We start from the raw sequence: 26,303 nt of genomic DNA, 5'->3' as shown, positions 1-26,303 counted from the left end.
TTTCAGATAAGAAATATTATGAAGTATGTAATTTTGCTGTTGAAAAATTGTCAGCAAAACTAATTAAAGTATTCCAAGATATAACAGAATAACTTGATCTTTTTTGGTATTAACAATTACAATAAAACTGTTTGCTCCCCAAACAGAAAGACAAGTTAAACATGATTTCTGTGTTCTCAGTCTTTAACTACTTACAATTTGTATTCCATACCTATAAATTCATAAAAGCTGTGAATAACTCTTCCTCAAAATTAGAAACCTGGTGGAATTGGTACTCTTCAGATGAGGCAGAACCTTTCATATTAAAGGACTATTTCCTATAAAATCTAAACACCTCTTCCTGGATTTACTGTGTGGAATACACATACCTTCCTTGATGATGCTTATCTTAGGAAAGGTAAGCTGGACGGTATGATTTCAGATCCCCCTTTTCACTTCATAGCCAGCAAAAAAAAGTCTAATAAGTGTAAAGTTAAATTGTCTTGAATTCAGTCAAGAACTAGGCTCAGCTTCAAACTGGTTTTAATTTTGCCCACATTTAATGGAAAGGAAAAGGATAAAATGGAGTTTGCTGGGTGTCATGGTTTAGCAGTGGGTTACATGCATAAGACTTGTTGTCTGTGAGAAATGATAAATAGTTCATGAAAAGAAGGAAGAATAGAGGACAGTCTGCTAACATGCATTTATATGCCCCAATATTCCATGTCAAAACTACATATGTTTTAGACACTTTGAATGTTTCCTTCCAATTGTTTAATGACAGCAGAAAATATTATATACTGAGTAATCATACTTATTGTGGCTTGTATTTAGTATGATTAGAGATACATACATATGTCTCTTGGTAAGGGCTCCTACATGGCTTCACAGGATATTGACACACTGCAATACAAGAGTATTTGCAGTTGTTCAAATATGAGAAAACACAGTGTTATAGACTATTTTAGTATAAACATTGATTGTAAAGAAAATTAGGAAAATTACTAAATCCAAATTCATAGAGTACCAGAGTTCAGACTTATGGACTTATGTTCTGCAGGCTATAGAAACAAATCAATATTAGATAATGGTCTAATATATCCATTAGATACTTAGTTATTTCCATAAGTGCTCTCACTAAACACTAAGAGAACAACCAAAACAAACTGATTGTAATGAAAGCCTAGAACCATTAAATGAATAATATATCTCACTGGAATTTTTTTAACTGTATGTTTTCCTATGTTTATATATATATATATAGACACATATATATATATATGTCTGTTAACAAGGTAGAAAAATTAACATAAATGTAGATAAAGGTCTCCAGAAAAACACAAAATCTCCATGGATATTGACAGGTCTGGGTGGTGATGTGCTATGAGTTTTAGAAATTGACTGTATGGAAGGGAAGAGAGGTAGTATAGCACAGGACATTGAAAAGATAAGAGTACTGGATATTTAAGGAAAAGGAAATAATTTGGAGATAAATATTTGGTATTCTCCAAAAGGCCAACTGTACTCTCACTTTTTTTTCAAAGCAGGAGTCTTGTTTGCATTTTACAGATCTGTGGAATTTTCCAGATTATGCAACAATATGTTGTTATTACAATATGTCTAGCAGCTGGAGAGTTCATCTGAGACATTTGTGGAGTAAAGTCAACAATACCAAAACCAAAATGTTACTAAATTCTTGTGCATCTTTTGAAGAGTCCTGCCTCAAAGAGGGAAATTAGCGTGAATGTTTCTTTCCAAACGAACAGGAGATGAAAAAAACAGAGTGCTTGATGGCAGTCCCACAGAAGTCACTGATTCCTTATTTCAAAATAAGAAATACCAACCTGGACCTTTAACCAGTGACTGGATTCACTGACAGTTCTGCTCTTCCCTGAGTTCCATGGGACTTGGCATCAAACAACTGGCTGCTCCTACTTGGTTTGGAAAAATCAAAATCTCAGCATGTGCTTTTCATGTTGTTTTCTGTTCTCATCTATTTTCATCCAATACACTTCATCATGAAAAAAACATTACTTGAAATTTTAAGATTGCTTTGCTACCTCATGACAGGGTTTTATACAGGAAAAGACTGGGATATCCTTCTTCTAGTGTGTATGATTCTGTGTGCTATCTGGAGTCAAACTGACAATTTTGGAAATAATTTGCCAGTAACTAGCATATGTTTTCTACTTGTCGGATATAGTTTTAGGATAACTTCATGATGAGATTTAATTGTGCAATACCAACTACTTCTGTATCAATTTGCTGAAATAAACCTGGAGTCTTAGTGCTTCTGTAGGTATGGTATTCTAAATTTATCTGGTGAATAGGCAGCTTAGATAGATTGATAAGTATGTCAATGTCATTCTTTTATCTCTTAGAAGCCTTCTGAAAAGTCTAATTAGGATGACAATTAAGGAAAGGCCATAATGGAAAGATGCCCTTATGCAAAGGTAATTGTTGATAAGAAAGCTGAAAGCAATTGAGTTCATATGAAAAGGTAATTCTCATTAGAAAGTAAAAAAAAAGGTCTCATTACTTCCGTTCCAATAGAATTTTGCCAGTTACCTGACAAAATTGGTAAATAAACAGTAGAGAACACAATACTTTACCGTAATGACAAACATTATCCAAGAGTAGTAAAGATTGTATTGAATGGCCTTAATATCAGTACAGTTCTGGTTTTTGGTGATGGAGGTATGTTGTTTGAGCACCAAAGTCCTGATAATGGACAAATGCACTTGAAACTTGGTGGCTAAGGACAATACAACTTTACAGTTAATTCTCCAACCTGAAAACGACTACCAATGCCTGACTTACAACAGTGGGTTTGTGCTATAAGTTCTTGTGTAAAAGTCACTTTCCAGTCCTTAGTCAGAATAAAGCTTATGTTTTTTAACTGCTTGACCTTAAACCCTGTCATGATTTCACACCAGCCAGCCACCAAGCCCCATGGAGCCACTCACTCATTCCCCACAAGAAGGATCAGGGAGAAAATCCAGAAGGGTAAAAGCAAGAAAACTCATGGGTTGTGATAAAGAGAGTTTAATAGGGAAAGCAAAAGCAATGCACACAAGAAAAGAAAAACAAGGCATTAATTCACTGCTTCCCCTGGGCAGACAGGTATTCAGCCATCTCCAGGAGAGCAAGGCCTCATCATGCCCAACGGTGACATGGGAAGACAAACTCCATCACTCCAAATTTCCCCTGCTTCCTCCTTCCCCCCTCTTTATATACTGAGCATGATGTCACATGGTCTGGAATATCCCTTTGGTCATTTGGGGTCACCTGTCCTGGCTGTGTCTCCTCCCACCCTCCCAGGCCCCCTCAGCTTCCTCACCAGCATGGCCGACACAAAAAGCAGAAAAGGCCTTGGCTCTGTGTAAGCCCTGCTCAGCAACAGCAAAAACATCTCTGTATTATCAACCCTGTGTTCAGCACAAATCCAAAACACAGCCTCATAGCAGGCCCTGGGAAGAAAATTAACCCAGCCAAAACCAGCACAAGCCCACAGGAAAAAATTCACAGTACTCGTTAATCCTATTGCAAACAATGTGGGTGCTCAGTAGACTGTTTTGTGTGCTTTAGATCTCCTTGTGGAGCAAGGAACATGTTAAAGAACATTACTGTAATTCACTGCGAATATTGATTGCAATTGACTCGTTAAGAAGGAAATCAGTTCCTCTGAAGTATATAAATTTGAAAGTGGGAATCAAAGGTGAGTGGAGATAGGGTTTTGGTATTCATGATACACATCTAATAATAGGTTCTGAAGATTGAAACTAAAATGTTTTGCACTAGAAAAAGACAGGTTCATTCTTAATACCCCTGATTTTTATATACTGCTGCTATCTGTCTCTTTACTACACGTTCTGCATTCCTTTTCAGTAAACATAGTTGTTATACTTTGTGCTACCTAGCACTGTTTTGACATATTTACAGTACTGTGAATGCCTTTCTCCTTTAAACTCCTTATCAACCCTTAGCAGTAAGTATTTTTCATCCCTTTTTTACTCACAACATGAAATGAAACACTTCATGAATATTTGAGAATTTTAAATTAAGCCATTCAGCAACCCCCCACTCTGTACTTCATATTCCATGTAAATTGAACATATAATGAAGGGAAATATCATTAAAGTATATTTACTTAATTATAAAATACTATTTTAAATTATTATAAAATGGAAACTGGAAGAAAGAAACTTCTAGCAAGAAATGACATGATCTTTTTCTGTCCAAGAGATATTTCCTAAACAGTTTCTGAAATGTTCTACTTCCGCATTTTGAGAACTTTGATTCTAGCATCTCTATGTTTCTATATGGAAACACTAAATTTTTTTTGTGTACATTAATAGTAAAGAATCAAAGATCTTTAAAGTAAAATACGCAATTAAACTATAAAATCTGTTTTGTCATACCCTTAATTTTGATGAAAGCCTGTTCTAGGGAAAAAAAAAAACATTTTGGCATTTTCAAGTTAATTTTAGAGCCTTTGCAGTAAGACTTCCTAAGGAAAAATTCATCCCATTCCTCACCATCTTAAAATTGACATGCTTATCAGTGTTTTCTCATTCAATTAATTAGCCTCCAATTCAATTAATTAACCTACACTGGTTCTGCCAGAAGTTGTCTGGGCTGTGGAGGAGCACCCAGGGGTTGTTCACTCAGATCTAGCTGTGATCCTAAGGCCTTGTCATCTTTACAAAGAAACAGCAAGAAATAATCCTTTGGGGTTTAAGCCTGATAGTGGACACAGAAGTTTGGTCTATGTGTGACTGATTGTTAAATGCTTCAGGATAACTACTGGAAAACACTGAACAGATGGGGTGACAGATGGGATGACACAGTAATGCTAAACAAGATTTGTTTGCGTAGGCAGAAAGATTTACAGATTTTATCCACCACCACTAGACTTTAAAAGCTACAAATATCTCCACAGCCACACAGCAGACACCTGATAGAACATCTCCTTACCCTTAGAAAACCATCTCCTGAGGGTATAGAAATGCATTTGCAAGGAATTCCAGGAAAGTGAGTGCCTAGAAAGAGAATTAATGTTAGACATCCATCTTTTGAAATGTTTGGAATTTTGTATTTTTCATGTTTTATTTCATCCAATCAAATTGAGATGGTCACTCTCATGGCAGAATGAATGATGTTTGCCCCTAATACAAATGGAATCTATATTTATAGTATTTAACTTCATCCCACTTCTCTCACTCAATTCCTATAGATTCTTGACATTTTCATTATCTTCTGTCAAGGAAAGGGCTTCCAGCTTCATGTCATTAAATTACATTTACACCATCCTTTTTCTTGTGTGCCAAGATAACTAATTAAATGACTTAAGATTTTTTCTGCTAAGATTCCTGCAGCCTGATACTCTCCCCTTTCAACATACCCAGTTACTATGTCTAATTCATCCAGTTCCTTAAAACATTAATATTAATATGCCAATCACTTCAATTAATTTCTCCCTTGTGACTATCAGTACTTTTGGGCTACTGCTGCAGAACACTGAAGAGCCATGCATGGAAGTGCACAGCCTTAGTAGCATCTGCTTTTCCCTAGTCATACACGACTGACTAATTCTCATCAACTCTGGCTTTTTTCATGAGGAACTGATTTGTAAAACACAGTGTAAGCCCACACTTATGTAGTATTATGTGGCCAACTCTAGTACACAGAATTATGTGCAATTTCTATGATTTGTTTTCTTGTTTTTCAAATGGCATCAAATCTAACTGCCATGGAAGTAATAGATTTCCATATGCCTAAATTATTCTTCTGGAATAAAATAAACCAAAATAAGTCTTGGAGGATCACTCCATACTTTATGACTTTTGTCTTGGGGTTTTGGAGCTGCTAAAAAATAGCTGGTGTTAAAACATTCCTAACCTTCAGTCAGTGAGACTACAATCCATGTGTTTTACCAGCTGACAGCTTGCCTATGTTTGCTTGTAGTTAGGATGAATTGCTTGGGACAATTGCTAGTAGAAGGAAGTCATAGACTTGAATCCCCAGCTATGTTTTTCTACCAGCAGTGTCATTTTGTTTGCTTCAGGCACATTTGCAATACAGTCAACTCAAAAATTTAGGATATATCCCTGAAACTTTGCTGTAAATATTTATCTTCTGTCATTTTATTTTTTTTAGACTTTATGAAGTCACAAAAAATCAGTGTATCTCTATCTGAATAAAATACAACTGCAATAAGTCTTGTGCAAGTCTGAAAAAGTGTAATAAAACATGTATTTCTTGAAAAGATGGCTTTTTTTCAAACTGAGGAGCGAGGCCTCTTAAAGATAATAAATGGTAATAATGGTTATATGAGACACAGGAAATTTTTATTTTCCTCTTCCTGAGCTTTTTAGAAATTAAGGATTTATATAAACCTAGTTCAGAATCACCATTAGGCTGCTGCTACAATGGGCTTCCATAACATGGTAACAGCAATATTTTTTCCTGAATCTCTGTATGATAAATATATTTGGGATGGGTAAGACTATGTTTTTACCCTAACTCAGCAGATATGGTTTTCATCCTAGATGTGCCAACAGCCTAAAGAGTTGACAATTTATATGGTCGGTGCATTTTCATTTTGACTTTGGACATAAATATTTGTAGTCTTAGAAAACTTACAATCCTTCTGACTTGACATTCAGGTATAAACCCAGAACTGGGCCAATGATCATCTTATTGCATTATTATCACAACGTTAGACTTTGGTTATATCACCATAACTCTCCAGATTGTGCTACTGGAACTATACGTTATTTACAGTCTTGGTCTTAAACAACCACATAAGTTATAAAATAAAGACCACGCAAGGAAGTGAGACCCCTAATCAGTCGTTCCTTACCTACATAGGACTTTCTTGGCAAACAATCAGAAGTGCCATAGATACTTCAGTCTCTTTAGCCACATGGTGCTATTAGGCCTTTCAACTTCAATACTGTATTTTCAGGAAGGAAAATTAAACAGCATTGTCTTAAAATACTTTCAGACAGTGGCCTGGAAATCTAAAGAAAATGGGAGCGATGAGCTCACTTTCTTTTTTTTTTAATTTTCAGTTGAAAAATTTTCTCTGCTTAGGACATTCTCGACAGCCAGATAAGATGTTCAGAGTACCCAGCCAGATATGTCCAGTGTGACTATTGTAAAACCTTGGCATAGGCAGTAGCTGATACTGAATTGAAATCTGTCAAAAATTCATGGAATTCATTAATATAATTTTTTAATTTTTTTGGAGGGGGTGATGAGCATTTTGATGTTTCTTTTTCACTAGATAATGGTTTTAAGCTTCTCTGGTTTTTCTTTCTTTTTCACTCAGTCTCTATTTCTGACAACTATTAACTCTGAAGAAGCCACTGAAATAAACAAACGAGAAAACAATTCCACACTCTAATAATTTGGTTTTGCTTTAAGAAAAGCCTTTTAATAACCATATGTTATATTTATTATATTATTTTTTTATTTTTATACCATAGATCTTCAGATTTCATAGAAGATCACCCCAGGGTAGAAGAATACCAATTCAGCAATTCAGATCTTCCTTTCATACCCTGAAATCTGAACTCTTGCCATTTTTTAACTTAAAGAAATGAACACCCAAAAAGATGGTTTGGTGTTGGGTTGGAAGTGAGGGTGGAAATCAGGTCCTCAAGTGCATCTTTTTCTAACTTTTTGGGAAAATTAAAAAACAGAGGTTCATGCAGGTAGGACATTTTAAAAAACAGTCTTTAGGCCCCAGTGCATCTGATTAAAGTTCATTACAGATGAAACTGTGATAAACACAAGAACTGACAGGGAGCAATGCACCAACTGCCAGAGCAGCACTTAGATGAAAACATACAAAATAATGAGCATATTTTTCAGTACCTCTGACTGGACGCTCAAAGCAAAGCTAAAGTCAATTCACCTTACTATTTATCACTACAGGCATGTATTAAACACCAGTTTCAAGCATTTCATGTATTGAACTAGTTTTTCTCCCCAAGCACAGTGATGTTGTTCATGGAGAATGATAGGATGAAATGAGTGTTCTCAGGGAAGTGACCCTGAAAGTCTGAATGTCAGCACACACTTCAAGATTTCTTGAAACACATTTTGAAAACCTGTGAAAATTACCTCTACATTTTCAGTGTCTATGTACACACACCTCAAAGCAGACTGCCTCCACAAAAATACCTTCCAGCCTGCCCTCAGCAAAGCTTAAATTGTCTGGGACAAAAAAGGTCCACTGAGCTCTAGTGAATAATTTTAGACATAGCCCAGCAGATTAGTTTCCCTCCTACAGATTGCATTTTATTGTCAACATTTATTTGGCAGGTTCATTTGAAATTTTTAGAAATTCTGTTCATAAGGGAATTTAAGAAGAGATTATGAGGCCTGTTTCTTATTTTTTCTAGACAAAAATCTAGGCAAAAAAGAAAGTCTAATTCATGGAGTGCTACATCTCAAAAAGTGAAATTCTGCTTTTGTTGTATAATTTTAGGAGCAAGACCTTAATTTCCTTGAGTTCTCTTGGAACTTGGACATTTCATTGGGCATTTATATTGACTTATTAAGTTAATGTTGAATCCTTGACTTTAAAACCTACGTAATAGCCTGAAGGACAAAGAAATTAAAAAAATAAACTTTTAAAGTTGCATTGTAATATAAAATCAGAGACATTGGAGACATTAAATATGCACATGATACCTTTAACACATATGGTAAAAAAGTCAAAAAACATTTCAAGAGTTGGAATTTAGGTTTTTGTTACTTTGTCTGCTTTCATATTGCGAAGAGTTATCTTTGTTTCCTTTGATACAGTTGTCTTGGGGTGACCTTATGATGTGTATCCCATATCGCTGCCTATGCCCAGAAATTAATTCCTGTGCCTTTCTATGTCTCTAAACTGAGCCTGAGAGGGGGAAGGAAAAAAACTGAGCAAAACTTTTTCAAAGCAGTTTGCAGCTTGTTCAAGGTCACACACAGATAGCAATTTGTTTCCCGGCTGCAGCAGGGGAGGGAGGAAGCACCCGGCTTGCTGCGCCCAGGACAGTTCTTTTTTTGGCCAGTGGTTCAGCTGCTTTTTTCTCCGGAGAGAGACTGAGAGTTGAATTTTTCCTTCCCTGGAATTCCGGATTTTCTCCCTTTTCTACTGGACTGCTTGATTGCTTTAACATCAGAGCACATCGGGAGGACTTTCCACCAGGCACAGAGGGCCTGGCCCTGGCCCGAGCCCCAGCTCCGAGGAGACCAAAGGGAGGACTCTAACGCTTTCCCAGGTTTTTCCTCCACAGCGAAAGATTTTATTATTTAGCATTTTTTTCCGTTCCTGTGTGTTTGTTAAATAAATAGTTTTATCTCCTTCACTTTCCTTCGAGGAAAATTTATTTTTTCCCTAACCTGGTGGGGGAGGGGTGGTTGTGCCTTCTCTCAGAGGATATATTTCTAAATTTGGCCAAACCGGAACAACAGTTTTCCATGCTGGCAATCAAAATGGCTTGAGACAAGGATAGCTCCAGAAGTCCTATTAGCAAAACATAAGCTTACCAGTATTTCAGACCTGAAAAGCCAGACACAGTTGCCTACTTGCATTTGACTATCATTTAATTCAAAAATTAACTCTGCTTTTCTATGTGCTTTACAGAGTTGGTAATTTGGCTTAGTCAAGTCCACTTTTGTAGGAAATTGAATGCAGAAACACTTTTTGTTGAAATAATTGAAATCTGCGTTTGGATCTGCATGGTGGTTTTTCATCGACTTCCAAACACGCAATTTTCTCTGTGCTTCATCTACGAAGTCAGAACTTTGACATGCCCAATAATTGGTATTAGCTGTACAGCCACAATCAAGGCCTAAGAGGAAAACAGAGGATGCATTGTAACAATTGCAAGAAAGACCACTTCAGGCCAAAGTGTTTCCTTGTTTCCAAGTCAAATTCCCTGTGCTCAAACACACAAGAGGACCCACTGAAGCAAAGACATACCTAACACATAGCTGAGGGCTTGGAAACACTGAATTGCACAAAAAAAGTACAGAAGCAGCAACACAAAGATTAAGCTGGAGCTGTAGTTCAAACTTCAGTGTCGTTCAAGGTGAGTGCGGTTTTTCCATGCTCAAACATATCAAGAGGTGCTCACTGGAAAAATAAATGAGGTAACACCTCAGTCTGAATTACAAGTACAGCTAATGACAATCCCACAAAGGTCTCTTTCAGAGTTATAATTAGCTCTGAACTCAACCAGAACCTTGTGGCATCTCTCAGACAATGTTGAGAGATGTGGCTTCTAAAAAGACTTCAGGCAAGTAAAAAAACAAGCAGATTAATATAGCAATGGGTTCACAAATGGATTCCAAATTCTAGGAACTTGCAGCATAGGAACTGAGCTCACAGTGTTTTTGAAGATTCTGTTATTTAACATTGTATTTTTACATAAGGAAAGCATAGAATGCATTTGGGGTAAACTACATCACTTTCAAGAACATGACTTTTGCCCCACAGATTAAGAGAGTCTGTATCAGATCCTTGACTCTTAAACCTGCTTAAGCCAGATGATTTCATCAACACACACCACGGAGCAATCCCTGCACTACATTGGATGCAGTTCGCTTTTCCAGTCTCCAGAGGTCTCTGCATATCGCGGTTTAGTTCCGTGACAGCTCCGCGGGCAACGCATTTTGAGGGAGAGGCTGAAGAGCTGCCTGTGAAAGGGCTGCTGGAACCAGCTCTCACTCTGACAGCGCTGTCCTGAGAATTTAAGTCTCCTAGGAGTTTCTAGAAACGAAAGCGAGGGAGGGAGATTTATACTGCTGCATTAGCTGACACCAGCATTGCACAAGCAGGAACATTTTGTCCTTAGAATTCAGATAATCATAGCTCTTAGCATCCACGTAGAAACAGTGGAATCCAGCAATATTAAAGGATGGCTGCTAAGCCCTGCTGCCAGAAATATTTCCTTTTTTACTGGAACCTCAGTCACACCTGTGTTGGTTTCTTTTTTTTCCTGCCTTCATGGTTGATGATTTTTTCCTCAAAAAGAATATTTCTGGCTTAAATTATTATGATTTAGCTAACCATGGAAGAATTGATTTACAGTAATTTGGATGTAGATGCAGTTTTTGGATAGGTCATATCTTCCACCTGTACATTGCTTTCAACTCTTGTATAGGCATCTGCTTCCTGTCTGCTGAGTCCATCCTTCTTGATTGACCCTGCAGTACTACTTACATCTAGAATATATTGAACATACTAAAATATCTTATATATATATGAAGAAGAGATTCTGAAAATAGTAATAAAACATTAAATCCAAGGAAAATCAAAGAAATCAACTGCTTCTTCGACCTGAAAGGTGTCCCTGCCCATGGTAGGGGGGTTGGAAGTAGATGATCATTAAGGTGCTTCAAGCCCAGGCCATTCCATGATTCTATGATCTTAGAGTCTCCTCAATACCTCACACCAACTTTAGATTCAGGATCCAGTCTTGCCTATGGACTGATTAAACCAAATAGATAATAAGTAAGTAAGATGAGATACAGGCAATACTCAAGGACATTTGTGATTCTTGAGACCTTTTTCAGGCATTGCAGCCTTCATAACCACTCACATTATCACACAAGTAACTTGGAAGAACAGGTACTTGCTAAGGCAGCCAAATTCAAACAGCAAAATCAGCTTTGTTGAAGACACAGCTTCTGCAAAGATAAGAAGATGGCATTTGATTTCATTATTTTTCATGTACCACAACCTTTAGAAAGTGAAGAAAAAATTAGGTGAGCCTCCTGTTCTACTATAGCTTAAAGAATGTTAATAGACTTATAAATAATATATTTATGTTACAGTAGCAATAGTTCTTTGAGGTGTCTTTTGAACTCTATATTTTTTTTTACTCTTTACTGAGCTGTGTGCAGAAGATTAAATTCTCCCAGTAAACCATGTGTGCCTGTACTCTTAGATTCCCCTTTGGTGCTAGGAAGCAAGAGACAGGTACAATAATGGATTACAGAACAGAGAAAGGCAGATCTTTTAGTAGCTGTAGTTTACTTTTTCTTTTCTCTGAGAATTAATAATGTGCTTCTTTCTTCAAGTAATATAAAACCAGGCAAGTCTTGGTTTGTTCTGTAAAACTATGACTAGCACCTGTTTCCTTGTTATTTTACTGCTCTATGCCTCTTATCATCTTCGTGGCCTCCTCTGGACTCCCTCCAACAGCTCCACATCTTTCCTGTACTTGGGATCCCAGCTGATGCAGAACTCCAGGAGAAAGCTATGAGAGCAGAGCAGAGAGGCAGAATCCCCAACTTCACCCTGCTGGCCACAGTCCTCTGGATGCAGCCTGGGACACATTTGACTTTCTGGGCTGCAAGTGCACATGGCCGGCTAATTTCAGCCTCTCATCTACCAACATCCCCAAGTCCTTCTGGGCAGGGCTGCTCTCCATCTGCTCATCCCCCAGATGGGATTGACACCAGGGGTTGCCCTGATCCAGGTGCAGCACCAGCACTTGGTCTTGCTAAACCTCATGAGACTCCCATGGGCCCACATCTCAAGCTTGTTCAGGTCCCTCTGGACGCACTCCATCCTTCAGGCGTGTCAACAGCACCAGCTGTATATGTGTACCTAGTTTCTTGAAAAGGTCAGGACAACTGATATGTTTAAAAATATATTGTCCATCTCTGCACTGCTGCTATATTAATTTCTTTGTGCAAGGATTGTCTGTTACTATATGGCTGCAGAGGGATTAATAATATAAGCCTTTGGAAATCTACACACAGTAGAAATAGTTCTTACACTTCCTCTTGTAGGAATCCTTCAATAATCACACAAGTGTTCAGTCTTCATTAGTGATTTGTTAATATAGGGATTTTTGGCTGGGTGCTTGTTTTTCCTCTACATTCAGAAATACCTTGTAAATTATACTGAATTTACAGTATAATTCAAAGTATAAAAATCTGAAGTAAATTTGAAAATGCTAGACACAGGTCATCAGCATTATTTAGATTATGAGTTTTATTATTTGGCAGAGAAAGTAATTCAAGAGGTCCAAGACTATCAATCTCATGTTTTGTCCAATTTCAGGTGAAAATGATATTTTCTGTGGGGATTTTCCATGGTCCATTTATATCAGTGAAATATTAGCACTCATATGATTGTTAGAAAATATTATTTAAAGGAAAAAAATAGTAGTAAAGACCTTTGGGTTAAGAAATTGATTATATGACTGTTTATACATATTGATAACTAGAAATCAGATATAATCTTAAGTTCAATAGTCTTTTTTTCCATAGACTTCATGTTAATAAAGGATTTCACATTTTAGCAACTCACCAGGAATTTCTGTCACAATACTGTTCAGGAGTTGGTAAGGTTCTTAGAATACATTTAGCTTTGAAGGAGAAGAATGCATTGTAAGTAGTGTAAGGCTCTCCTGAAGAAAGCTAAAATCATATTTACATAAATTGATCTTTTATTTGTTTGAGTTCCTAATGGAGTTCCTAATGTTACCTGGTGGTTTTTTTGTTTGATTCGTTTTTTGGGTTCTTTTAATTAGTTACATTCAGTGTTGTAAAATGCTGCACCCTATTGCCAGCAAAGAAGTGTCTCTTTGAAAATAATAAATAGCTTTTGTTCTCACGTTTTACAGTGGCATTAAGTTTCTCTGTCTTTGACCAGATTTATTTAAAGATGAGGAAAATCCTCTATCCTATGTAGTGTGAATGGCATTGCAAAATTTGTCTCAACAGTAGACAAGAACTTTAGAGTTTGTACACATGTTTAGTATTTAATAAAATTATTTGATACATCACTTTTGAAGTTTTCTCTCATAGAGAGCAATTAACTGTCCTACCTTAAGTGATTAAAAAAAAGGTCATTAAAAATTATCTTTTTACTACTGACCTACTGTAGAAACTTCATCATCTAAATATTCTCTAAATTCTTCACCTCTGATGGGGGAAAAATACATTTCATCAGCAGAGAGATATGTCTTATCCACATATTTATTCTTGCACTCAAATAGATTTAATTTACAACAGAAAGAGATTTCCCTATTCATGAATTTTTGTACTGTTCAAGTGAAAAATCCCACAAGATTTTTTTGCTTTGTTTTAAGTGTGTAATAAGGAAACCAATCAAGCATTTCCTAGAGTTGTTGATACTCCAGGATGTTTCCAGGTTTTCCTCTGGCATGGCCCCAGCAATAGTAGCCTCCTACCATTGGAGGGAGCCACAAGCACTTGTTCAGAAATTCTCTCTCATAAGTCTGTGGTTTGTAAACAACTTTCTCAGTACTACAGTAGTTGAATTATACACTGAAAAGTTCCATCACTCTCCACTTTTCTTAATAAAGAAAATCTCTAAAAAATAATGGCCTATTCCTTATGATGCAGTGTGGCTACCCTTATTTTGAAGTATTAAGGAGCACACTTTAAGCTTAGAGCGAGCTATATTTGCTGCTTATTTTAATATTTTTATAATGAGCAATAAATTAATTTTATAAAGCTGCCACATACACATTTTATTTTTCTAAAGACATACATAAAAACTATGTGTTAAATGCTAATTAAATATTTTAAATGTTTGAATTAAAACCACATTTTTCTTCAACATCTTGCTTAACTGTACACTTAGAGACAGTAGAAATAGGAAAAAAGTAATATAGAGAAATGTATTATATTTGGATTTTATACACCAGGATGGTGTATCAATGAAGATTTTACCTTTCTTATGTTTATCCACTGATATGGGAACAAAATATAACATTGGCTATTCTGTCAAATAAGATACTAGGTTCTCACTAGGTTCTGCAGCAAATAAGATCAATTGAGGACACACAATGCTCATATCCAACTTCCAGAAATGTTTTCATATTTTTTGTCTTAGACTGCAGTTTTAATTACATCTGACCAACACATAGAGGGCCAAGAAAAACAGAAAATAAGTTAACATAAGAAGTCACCAAGGCTGTGCTCTAAATAAAATTAAGGAAGACACTAGTTATAGGCAGAAAGAAAAAAGAAATTAATCAATCCAGTTTGTATTCCAGCTTGTAAATATTTATCCTCTATAACTCAAAATAACTGTATAAAAAGAAAAAATGCTGTGAAAATTCAAGTGCTTTCCATTCACACGAGGGTACATTGTAGCCTGGCCTGTGCTTACATATAGAGAAATAAGGAAGACTAAACCCTCTGCTTTGTTTCAGAGCACAACATTGTGGGAAACTGGTATCAAATATTACCCTCCTTTAATGCTGCCTGAGGAATCTTTGGATGATACTCCTGTGATGACAGCCATGCTATTGCTACATTACAATGCCAAGCACAATCTACCTTAATTTTTGGCTTACTTCCACATCACCAAGCTAAGATTACAAAAACATTAAGAAGTCTCAAATTTCTCGAATTGTCTCAGCCAAATTCCCTCTGTTCTTAAAGGAGTCCTTTTTCCTCCTTGCTAAGTAGATCAACTGAAGTTCTGGGTTGCAACAGAAAATCAGAGCAACACAGACCTTATGCTTATTTAATTAGTCTTGACCTTTTATTTGTTTTCAAAGGGGATTTCTATTTACTGAAAGGAGTAACGGCTGACAACTCTGATTGCAAATGTTGGTGTTCCCAGAATTAGACAAGTAGTCTATAGCAGAAAGTTTCACTGCAATCAAGTGACAACTATTCTTTTGTAGCATTCCAGATTCAATGGCATAAACTGGATGTGTTGTTTTCTTCATTCTGTTCAGCATATTCCAAGAAGCTAAACTGTTTTCTCACTGTGCCTAACTTGTCAGCAAAGTATTGTGTGTCTTCTCACAGCCACCATCTGTGAGAATAAACTGTCACTGTCCTTGATGTGCTTTGAGATAGGCAATATGCAAACTACCAATATATGCAAGATTGTTTATCTTGCCATGAGATGATGCTTTTCATCAGGTCTCACTCTTTCAAAATGTCCTGGTTTAAAGAAGTAGCCTAAATAGGAAGATTTAGCAAAAGCAGTTTAGGACTGTAAAATTTTCATGTGTCGTAATTTTAGCATTCAACGCAACTCATTTAAGAAAACTCTTGGTATCATAGGATAATTCCAACTGGAAGGAACCTTGAGAGGTGTCTAATCCAACTTCCTGCTCACAGCAAGGACATATTTGAGGTCAGACCAGGCTGACCTTGTCTTTGCATTGTAACCCCCGGAGGACAGAGACTGTACAAGCCCTCTGGGCAGCCTGCTGCACTGCTTGACTGTACCCAAGGTAAGAAAGCCATGAGATGATGCGTGCAAAAGCAATTTAACTCTCTTTCAATATGTTGGAATTATATATTCAGGCAACTCAACTTTTCTGATCTGCTGGTTTTTCATATGTCATTTGAAAAACTCCTACAAGACACTCTGTAAGAATTTTCCAAATCATTGAGGATAAAGACCAAGATCTTTTTTGAGGTTGCTGAAGGAGAAACTTTTCCTTTTCAGAAACTTTATGAGTGAAGCTTAGTGCAGTACTATATACCAATTTTTGAAGACTAAAAAATTGCCAACTACAGATGGAAAGGAAAAGGACAAAACATTGTTCCCATGTGGTTGATGGCCACACTCAATGACTAATGTGACTGACTCAGATAGCATCACAGAGTATCCTGAGCTGGAAAGGATCTACAAGGAACTGAACTCCTGGCTCTGCCCAGAACCATTCCAAGAATCACAGCAAATTCCTTGGAGCATTGTCCAAGTGCTTCTTGAACTCTGGCAGTCTTGGTGCCGTGACTTCTTCCCTGGGGATCTTGATCACTTGAGCTACACCTACCATGATTCTCAGGTTTTTTTTACTCTAAGTAATCTTTGAATCAAGATAAGTTAACAAACAACCAGTAGTAAGAATGGATATTCAAATTTATTTAAGTGATCTACCATAGAACAGGATTATCATCTGGCACCACAGTTTTCTACAACAAAGGTCCATTACTCTGTACCAGAACAACAGTGCAGCATAGGACTAATAAATTATAATGGTTATTTATCCAATGTGCTGGATAAAATGTGTTTTCTTTGGTGAGAGAACTAGTAAAGTTGTGTTGGAGGAAAATCAGGACTACATATGCATCTCATTTTTGAGAAGTCTGCAGTCAGTTTTATAATCTCTCTCCAAAAAGGATTACATTAACAATCTAATGCCTGAACTAATTCAGACTGTGCATTTTTTGTTTCACTTCACAAAAATTATGACCATGTTTTCAAGGTATGTAACAAGAAAAACTTCCGAAAAAGACATAGCTAAGAAAGACTAAAACAGCTGCAGACCAATTACATGGAAAAAACCCAAAAAGCCTACCTAAACTTGATAAAGAAGGCTCTGTATATACATTTGACATTGCATAAATTTCCCAAGAAACAAGTGAGGTAAGCATTGATTTATAAAGTGTTATATGTTTTTTTTAATATATAACCACACTTCAAACAGCCTGATACATGGTTGAGACATTGAGAGGGACCAATATATATGCCTCAACATATGTCACAAATGAGGTGACGAAAATTTCTATAAAAAAACTGTGTTGCCCTGTCCCCAAAGATGCTTCATCTGGCAGCCAATCAGGGCAGAGAAAACTTCCATGATTAGACTGTGAGCAGCTCCCTGCCCCCCCCACACGCACTTGCTAGGGAAGGTAAGTATCCGGATGCCTGCAAAAGATGCCAGCCAAAAATGGGCCCAGAAAGCCGAGTCGGGGGAGGATTTTGGGGGCACATTAAAGCAGCTAGCCACAACACCACGAGGTCTGTCTTGTCTTTTTGCTTTGTGTATCTTGGAAGGTCAGCTTGGCCCCTTCTGCTCCTGCATGCACGCCCTCTTCCCTGTGGTCCTCTCTCCCTGCCTGTGCCTGCTTCTCCCTGCTGTGCCAATTCCAGGAACTAGCTTGTCGTGAGGATCTCGTGCTGGCAGCCACCACCCGCACCCAGCTTGTGTGCCGTCCACAGCTGCTATCCACAGCTGCCACCCGCACCCGTTTCCAGCTGCCACCTGCACCCAACTTGCAGCCACTGCTACTCGCAGCCATCACACCCCAACTTTGAGAGACCTCAGCTGCTCCAGAAGCATGCCTGTAACCGCAGCAGCCTGTCTCTGCTGACGGAAGGGACACGCAGCCTGCTGCTCTTTAAAAATCGTGCTCAGCCTGCCACGGAAACTACACAAACACACCACAGTTCACAACACTCATGCTCCGTCTGCCAAACCGATGCTGACAAATAGCCAGGGTTCTGTGGTAATGCTGTCCCCTGCCTTCTGTTTCTTTCCCCCTCCCTCTCTTTTCTCTCTCTCTGCTCCTTTTTCCTGTTCTCCCCCACTCCCTTTTTAATAAGAACACTTAGTTGTTTTTGTTTGTTTGTTTTTTAAACTTTATTTCAATAAACAGTTTTCAGATATAATATTGCCACATTAGTGCTTGCTTTTTCATCAGAAAAATCTATCAAAAGAATCCTTCCCAGCTCTCCCTTTTATAGTGGAATGGGACAGAGGTCTTTTGAATGTCTTGGAAAGGGTGCACCTTATAAACATGAACTATTCTGTAAAAGTTCAAGGATGACCATCATTGCAGGTGTAGAATGATGACTAAAAGCTATTTTGAAAGCATACTGAGTGCTTTGCACTCAGTTCTTCATACATTGTTTTGGGTTAAAATGGAAGGTGTAACCAAAACTATGTATTCTATTACCACCTACATAAGCTGTTAAAATAGGTGGAGCAGTGTTCTTTATCTTCTCTATGACTCAACCCTGATAACTCCCTCCAGGGAAGCAGCAGCCACCCTGAGGGGGCCATCTCTGCTAATGGTCCATCAAGGTCTCACAGAGTGACTCATAGAATTACATCATCCCATTGTGAAATGCCCTGCCCTGGGGGGAGAAACTGAACATTCCTACCTGTATATAACCTGAGGCTTGGAATACCAGAGCCGAAGGGTCATGACATCCCCTCTTCTGTCCTTCACGTGGATGTGGCTTTTCCTGGGGTGAAGGGCCCCACAGCTGAGCTGGTCTGCACTGTGGAGGATGGGTGTTAACTGTCTCTGACCAGAGGCTTTTTTACCACACACCGGAAGGAAAGGGAAAGGGAAAGGGAAAGGGAAAGGGAAAGGGAAAGGAAAAGGAAAAGGAAAAGGAAAAGGAAAAGGAAAAGGAAAAGGAAAAGGAAAAGGAAAAGGAAAAGGAAAAGGAAAAGGAAAAGGAAAAGGAAAAGGAAAGGAAAAGGAAAGGAAAAGGAAAGGAAAAGGAAAGGAAAGGAGGAAGGAATTCGGAAGGAAGGAAGGAATTCGGAAGGAATTTGGAAGGAAGGAAGGAATTCGGAAGGAAGGAAGGAAGGAAGGAAGGAAGGAAGGAAGGAAGGAAGGAAGGAAGGAAAGGAAAGAGAGGAAGAAAGAAAGAGAGGAAGAAAGAAAGAGAGGAAGAAAAGAAAGAAAAGAAAGAAAAGAAAGAAGAGAAAGAAAGAGAAGAAAGAAGGAAAGAAAAGAAAGAAGGAAAGAGCAGGGAGAGTGATAGGGTTTAGGCAGAAACATATCACCCTTCTGAGGGTCCCAGTCGTACCTCGTTGCTCCCCTCCATCTGGTCTTCTTGGTGGTGAGGGTCCCCTGCCCACCACATGCCAAAAAGTATGGAATGCCATGGATTAACATCCGTGTGGGCCAGGTGGGAGCGCCCAGGTGCCTCCCCTGGGGAGGGCAAGTTTGACACAGTCCCTTGCAACACTGTGGATCTGTTGCAGCATGTGCAGTGCTTGGGTGCAGGGTCTGGGGACCCCTTTGGGGAGGGCCTTTGATGGGTCATGACATCCCCTCTTCTGTCCTTCATGTGGATGCGGCTTTTCCTGGGGTGAAGGGCCCCACAGCTGAGCTGGTCTGCACTGTGGAGGATGGGTGTTAACTGTCTCTGACCAGAGGCTTTTTTACCACACACCCAAAACCTCTCCTTCCGCCCTCTTTGGTGTAGGAGTCTGTGCAATCTTCCCAGCAAATAAGCCTGGGGCTGTGGTCTCCACTCCAAAGGTATGAGGCTTAATCCTCCTGTGAATGTATTCTCCTCCCCCAGCCCAGACTTGAATATTTTATCTCCATCAACGTGCAGTCCAGGGCTTCAGTCAGGGCCCCATTCAGGGTGTGGTGGTCTTCCATGCAGCTTTTGTAATACAGTTTTGCTATAATAGTTAAAAGTACTTCATGAAGATGCTTAAGCCATAAACTATAACATTTCAGTCTCTGACAGTCCAGCACCCTAAAATAGTCTATATTCAGTTGGTTTTCTCCTTGCCTCCACAAGTCTAACATTTTAGACCTGTGTGTACCAAAGAAAAGAAAAATCTTTGATGTCAAATGTACCTGATTTTCTAACAGTGTGTGATATTTGAAGACATTTTAACAATGTTAACTAAATTGTAATGTCTGCTATTTTTTAAAAAGTCAATACAACTTTCAAGGAGGGCAAAGTTAGCAAGCCAAAGACCAATTGCTATAATCTATTTCTTCAATATTACATGACAACACACTGTGATTACATGGAGGCCTAAAAGCTTTTGGCATATGATTTCTTTAATAATTTAAAAATTTTTCAAACTACTATATCAAAGTGGTACTTCTGAGTATATAAATTTTAAGAAGTAAGATAATTAAAACATGCTTAACTAGTAATATTGTTTCTCAGACTGAATCTCTTTTGAATGAACCCATTCAAAGCAAAAAAAAAAAAAAGAAATTTAATTAAGGGTGGTTCTGAGTCATATTATTACTTTCCCACAAGACTTACTGAATTTTAATTATGTTATAATGTGCTTAATAACAAGAGCTGGGTTTTAATGAAAATCTTGTCAGAAAAAAATGCTTTAAGGGGGATCTTTGATTTCTTTTTAGTACCAAATATAGATACAGCATGTAATGCTGTTGTACTTTGTAGCCGTGAGCAAAAGAATCTGTTACTACACTGCTCATTTTCTTTCCATAATATAATTTTGCTTTTGAAAGATTCACGCTGGTGTGCTTGTAAGAATTCTCTTACGCAGCTAAAGAGAAACGTTGTTGCCATCTTACATATATCCAAGAAGTTTCAAGTGCCTTTCAGTTGTCACTTCTCACAGTGTCTGATACTTTCTCCCCCATTTTCCACATATATGTCACAGTTATTTTCCATGGAGCATAAGAATCTCTGCTACAATGTGTTAGCAGAAAATCTCCTAGAAAGACTCCATTAGAAGCTCTTATAGTATTAAGTGGCTTAGGTGTTTGGATTCTATGGTAGTGGAGCAGGCTGAGAACATGAATAGAGAAGGGAAAGACAATGCATCTTCTCTACAGGGGTAAGGAGACATGGGGGAAGGTGCGGGGGGGAGGCTGAGAACTTCCCCCAGTTGCAATTGTAAAAGCTACACAGGAGGAATCCTTCCACACAGCAACATTGCTGGAAAACCAAGCAGCTGGTTTAAATCAGGGTTTGGTGGAACACAACGGGACACAGAATTAGTAACACTTTCCATCATGCTCTGAAACTGGACATAAGGAGAGATGAGCTGGAGGGCATGACATTGGATGATGGAGATTTAAGCTCCCCAGTTTATGCAGAGGGCCTCTCACATTGGGCCAAAAAGTCTTGAATTAATGATGACACTATCTTCCCTACCTTACAAGTTTGATGTGCTCAAGTCAGATTTTGAAAAATTGCCATGAAGACACTGTGCTTGTAACAGAGCAAAGAGAAAATTCATAAGTATTGAACAGCATCAGTGGTGGAGTGGAGAAGTCAATTTTCATGTGTGTTTAGGAAGACTTTACCTAGTGATGCCAGCAGCATAGTTAAAGGCTAAGAAATTTAGTTATAGATTTCTTCTCACGCAGATCCTTTCTTCTAAATGTGGATCAAATATAACATAACTTCATGTCAAGAACTTGGTAGACTAACGGATTTTAGCAAAAACTCTTCTTCTCCCTGACAAAGAAGTCTCTAACAGGAAGAGTAACTCCAAAGTCTACATTTCCACAACACTGTTACAAATCTAAGCTGGAAGGTAAAGAAATAATTCTAGTGAAATTGGCCAGAGACCTCCATATACCCGTAAGGGAGATGCATTTATATGAATGAAAATACAGATTCTGGGGTTTTTTTTCATCTCCCTCTAATTCTTTTCAATTTCCCTTCCTTGGATCTCCATTTCGTCTTACTTCCGACCCTCAGGTCACTTATGTGTTTTGCACAGACCTTGTTGATGCCCCAGCCTGGACTCAATGCAGTTTAAATAATTAATAACTGAGCTATTCTTTTAACGCAAGTTAAAAGAATTAATCATTTGCTTGAAGGAGAACACGGTGCTTAAAAATTTGTAAGTTGGAAGTAGAGATAGATTTTACTTTTGAAAAAACATACTTTATGACTTTCTAGGTTCCTATATTATGTGATATAACAAATTAGCAATGATGTTGACTATTCACTTTACAACAATAATCTTGATGTTGTCGAAAGTAAATCTTATGTGTGACAATATGACAAATATCTTTCAAAAGCCAGAGGCGTCAGAAAATTTGCTGTTTGTTGAGATTTAACAGTCAGTACAGATCACCCCAGCTGGCACTAATATGGCAACAACCAGGCTCCTTTCCTGCAAATGTTTACTTTGATAAGGAGCATGGTATCCAAGATATAAAATACTGCAATATTGCCTTCACATCATTATTTACTAAATATTTAATTGGCTGCGAACTGCGGTACATTTATACTAAACACCTTCACCTACATATAATAGGAATCCAGGTAGGCATCTGTAACATCTGAAGAGGTGTTGCTGCAAACCAAATTTTCACTGAAATAATTATATATTCTTCATTTTCCCAATCTCAGTAATGATTCCAAGGGGCTACACACAGAAAAGTTCTACATTCTTCAAGTAATATATACCAAAGTGTTTCAGATACCTAAACTCTTGGTTTATTTTGAAAACATCACATGTGAACATTTAAAATATAGAGAGAGGAAAAAAGCAGAATATAAATGCTTTTTATAGAAAAATCTACAGAACTCTTGTACTAAATAGTTCCATTATATCAGTGCAAGATTTATATAGATTTTCTCAGCTTGCCTTCTTTCCTTGATGGAAAATCCCTAGCAGTAAATAGCAAATGCCACACAGTATCTGATTTGAAATGTTATCAGTAAGCACAGTGCAGCCAGTGATGAATTACTGCATCATTACTATCAAGATACGGGATTCACTATGCACTCAAATTATTCAGGCCAGTTGAATGTCATATTTCCCATCTGCAATATGCCCCTTGTCATTGTACAACTATTCCAATCGTTATTTGCCCTATCTCTACATATCCTGGCTCATTACATTAAAAATCACAATTTCTGTGTATAAGTCCCATATGTCCTTTTCTGACATGCTGAAACATCCTACTAAAATAAATCAGAATTCTTCCCTGAATAAATAATTCATGTATGCATTGTTCAGATTTGGTATCAAAGCAGATAAAGTAAATGCACTACTACAGTCAAAGCAGTGTCTGGTATCAGCACAAAATCTCAATAATATTAAGTAAAATGTAATTTACAGTGTTTGTAAAAGTTCTGTTTTTAGAGAAGCATCAGAACTCTACATTCTTCAACTCTGTAGCTTCTCTAATCATAAAAGCTATATGCACCAACATAAGCCTAATTTGTGGTGTATTTTTTTAGAGCTTTTCTCTGGAATTTACTGTAGTTTACATAGTTATATTGTAACTATTCTTGTATAAACCCTAAGAAAAAATTCAGATGCCTTTTAAAGATTTGAAAGCATTAAGAGATAGCATTTTGTGATGGTAATTAAGGCGTTCCAGAATGGCAAAATCAAAAATATTTAAGCTTCTAAAATCCCAAGAATTATAAAGTAAAAATGTATCAAACCAAGTAGTTAAGAATCAAGCTTATATAAAACCAATCTCCTGACAGCTGATCTTCCTGCACGTGCTGTGCATGCACAGCTGTTCTGTTCCAGTGGTTGGTTTGCTTCTAGTCCACCATATCCAAGGCTCAATCTTTATGCTTCTTCAATTGCACTTTTCATAAAAACTGTTTTCAATATTTTTTTCTTTCTCGTTACCATATTCAATACTTTTCTCATTGTAGTCATGGCATGTATCTCCATATTACCATCACTACATAACTCCTGAGAGAAGTGTTAATTCTGAGAGTGCTGTATATCTGTACATAATTATATAACCAAATGTAAAATGAATTAATATATAGATCTTTAAACATTCATAGAAAATAAGAATCTATTTGAAACTGAGTGATGGTAGTTTCCATAAATAATGATGAAAAGACAAAGAATTGAAAATTCATTTCCATGTCATAGCCTGTACTGCTGTAATGCCTCATTTGTTACTGCATTTAGAACTACTGCCCGTTCACTGTCAGTAAGAGTAGAATACAAAATCATGTATTACCCTACATTGATAAATTCCATCCAAATTCAATCACAATACTAATCACATTACATGCCAGCATTCAATGATATGTATCTAATACAAATTTACCACACACTACTAAAAACTCAAGGGCTAGTGAAGTGCTGTTACCTCATTAGGGCTAAAGGGGATCTGTAGCCTTGTCAAAATCCAGACCCTTAGAGCGCAACAATTGTGTAGTAGGGATGCTGTATCCTGCCAGGATAGAGAGCATCATAGGTAATGTAAAATACATGAGCCCAAGGGACCAGATGGGATGCATTTGAGTATGTTAAGAGAGCTGGTCAATATTATTGTCATACCTTTCTCCATCATTTTTGAAACATCACAGTGATGGGGACAGGAAAAACATACCTATCTTGGAGAAGGGAAAGAAAGAGGATTCCTGGATCTACAGGTGGATCAGCCTCCACTTAATCCCCTGGGTATTTACAGGGCAAATCTGAAAGTCATTTCTAAGCACATATAGTACAAAATGATGGTTCAGAACAGCCAATATGGATTATCAGCTTCAAATGTTGCCTGACTCCAATGATGAGACAAATGGGTTTGTGGATATGGGGGATGCAACATACATATTTTTTACCATGATGACAGTGAGGCTTTTGCCACTGTCTTCCATGCTATCTCTATATTCAAGTTGGTGAGATGCAAAGAGTTGGGTATTAGAGATATCAGAAAGACAATAAATAAATAAATATCATAAAGCTAAGCAGGACAAAAGAAGCAAGAACCTCATAGTAAGTAGCTGTTTAGAGAATACCTTTGAAGGAAACTAATTTTTTATGTTTATTTGCCTTAGCCTCAGGTTTGGACAATATGCTTCAATGCAATGAATTTTTATCTGCCTCCCCAGGAACAACAATAAGTGTATTATCAGTCTTTTATCACATAGCCTCTCTTCTGCGTATTTCTAAAATTTTGTTATTATAAGAAAGTCAGTTTATAAAATCTACTCTTACAAAGTCTTATTTTATTTTAATGTGTTATTAAACTGTACCGCTACATTTTCTGAACATTTAATACAACAGATAATCTTTACACAAAAGAGGTTTCACTCAAGAAACACTTCAGTCTTGATTCCTGCTTATCTAGCTGCTTGACTGTTGAAATGTCTAAATCGTCAGCTTAACTAATATGTAAAATACCATCAGTCAAATACTTCAGACTAATCTCTTAATCAGTTAAGTATGTGATATTGTCAAAAAGAAGAATCTGAAAATTCACCTACTGAAATATCCTAGTTGCTTTTAAAAAACAGAATCAAAAGCTTAAATGAAAAAGTCAATCTACTTGAATGAAAAGCAAGCCATAAAAAAATGCAGCTAAATCAGCAACACAGTGAGTTAACAAAATGCTCAATCTCACTAACAGGTTGCTACTCACAACAAGCCATTTTGAAACACTGATAAACAACACATGTTGATCAATCAGTGAACTATGCAATCAAGTCATAGTGCTGTAAGAAACTCAAACTACTGAAGTAGAAAATTCTACCACAGAAAAGGAAAAAAAGCTCCCTTAGCTAAAAGCATGATATATTTCTTTCAAATGGCAATTGATATCTCTTTCCACAGTTTCAAATCTCCAACTGCAGGAAATATATCAATAATAGGCTTGATTATTAAAACGTATGAAACCATAAGAAAGTTGGAGTGTGTACTACAACTTGATGATACAGTGAATTACTTTCTGATGTTCTTCCTTAGGCTGTCCTAAACCAAATTGCTGTCTGCTCTTTCAAACTCAAGGTAAATAAAAAGGATTAATATTAGCTAAAGAGGCCTTCTTATAGATTCTTATCATTCACAGGTCTCACTGACAAACTGTAATCAAAGTAATCTGAAAATATTGTGAAT

General features: G+C 37.3%; 1 long non-coding RNA gene across 2 annotated transcripts in view; it reads right to left on the bottom strand.

The window, feature by feature from the left end:
• LOC121674313 overlaps nt 1–8,849 on the bottom strand; it is a 29,126-nt gene extending 20,277 nt beyond the window's left edge. For both annotated transcript variants that reach the window (XR_006019542.1, XR_006019543.1), the window contains exons 1-2: nt 8,750–8,849; nt 4,957–5,021 (exon numbers count right to left, since the gene is read on the bottom strand). This is a non-coding gene — a long non-coding RNA (uncharacterized LOC121674313). The remainder of the gene's footprint in view (nt 1–4,956; nt 5,022–8,749) is intronic.
• Between the last annotated feature and the right edge of the window lie 17,454 nt (nt 8,850–26,303).

Source organism: Corvus kubaryi, unplaced genomic scaffold (assembly GCF_017639235.1).
Source record: "Corvus kubaryi isolate FWS band 111438036 unplaced genomic scaffold, C.kubaryi_AGA036_p1.0 67, whole genome shotgun sequence".
NCBI classification, from domain to species: Eukaryota; Metazoa; Chordata; class Aves; order Passeriformes; family Corvidae; genus Corvus; species Corvus kubaryi.
The sequence above is the reverse complement of the archived record's forward strand: the minus strand, read 5'-3'. Positions and strand labels throughout refer to the sequence as shown.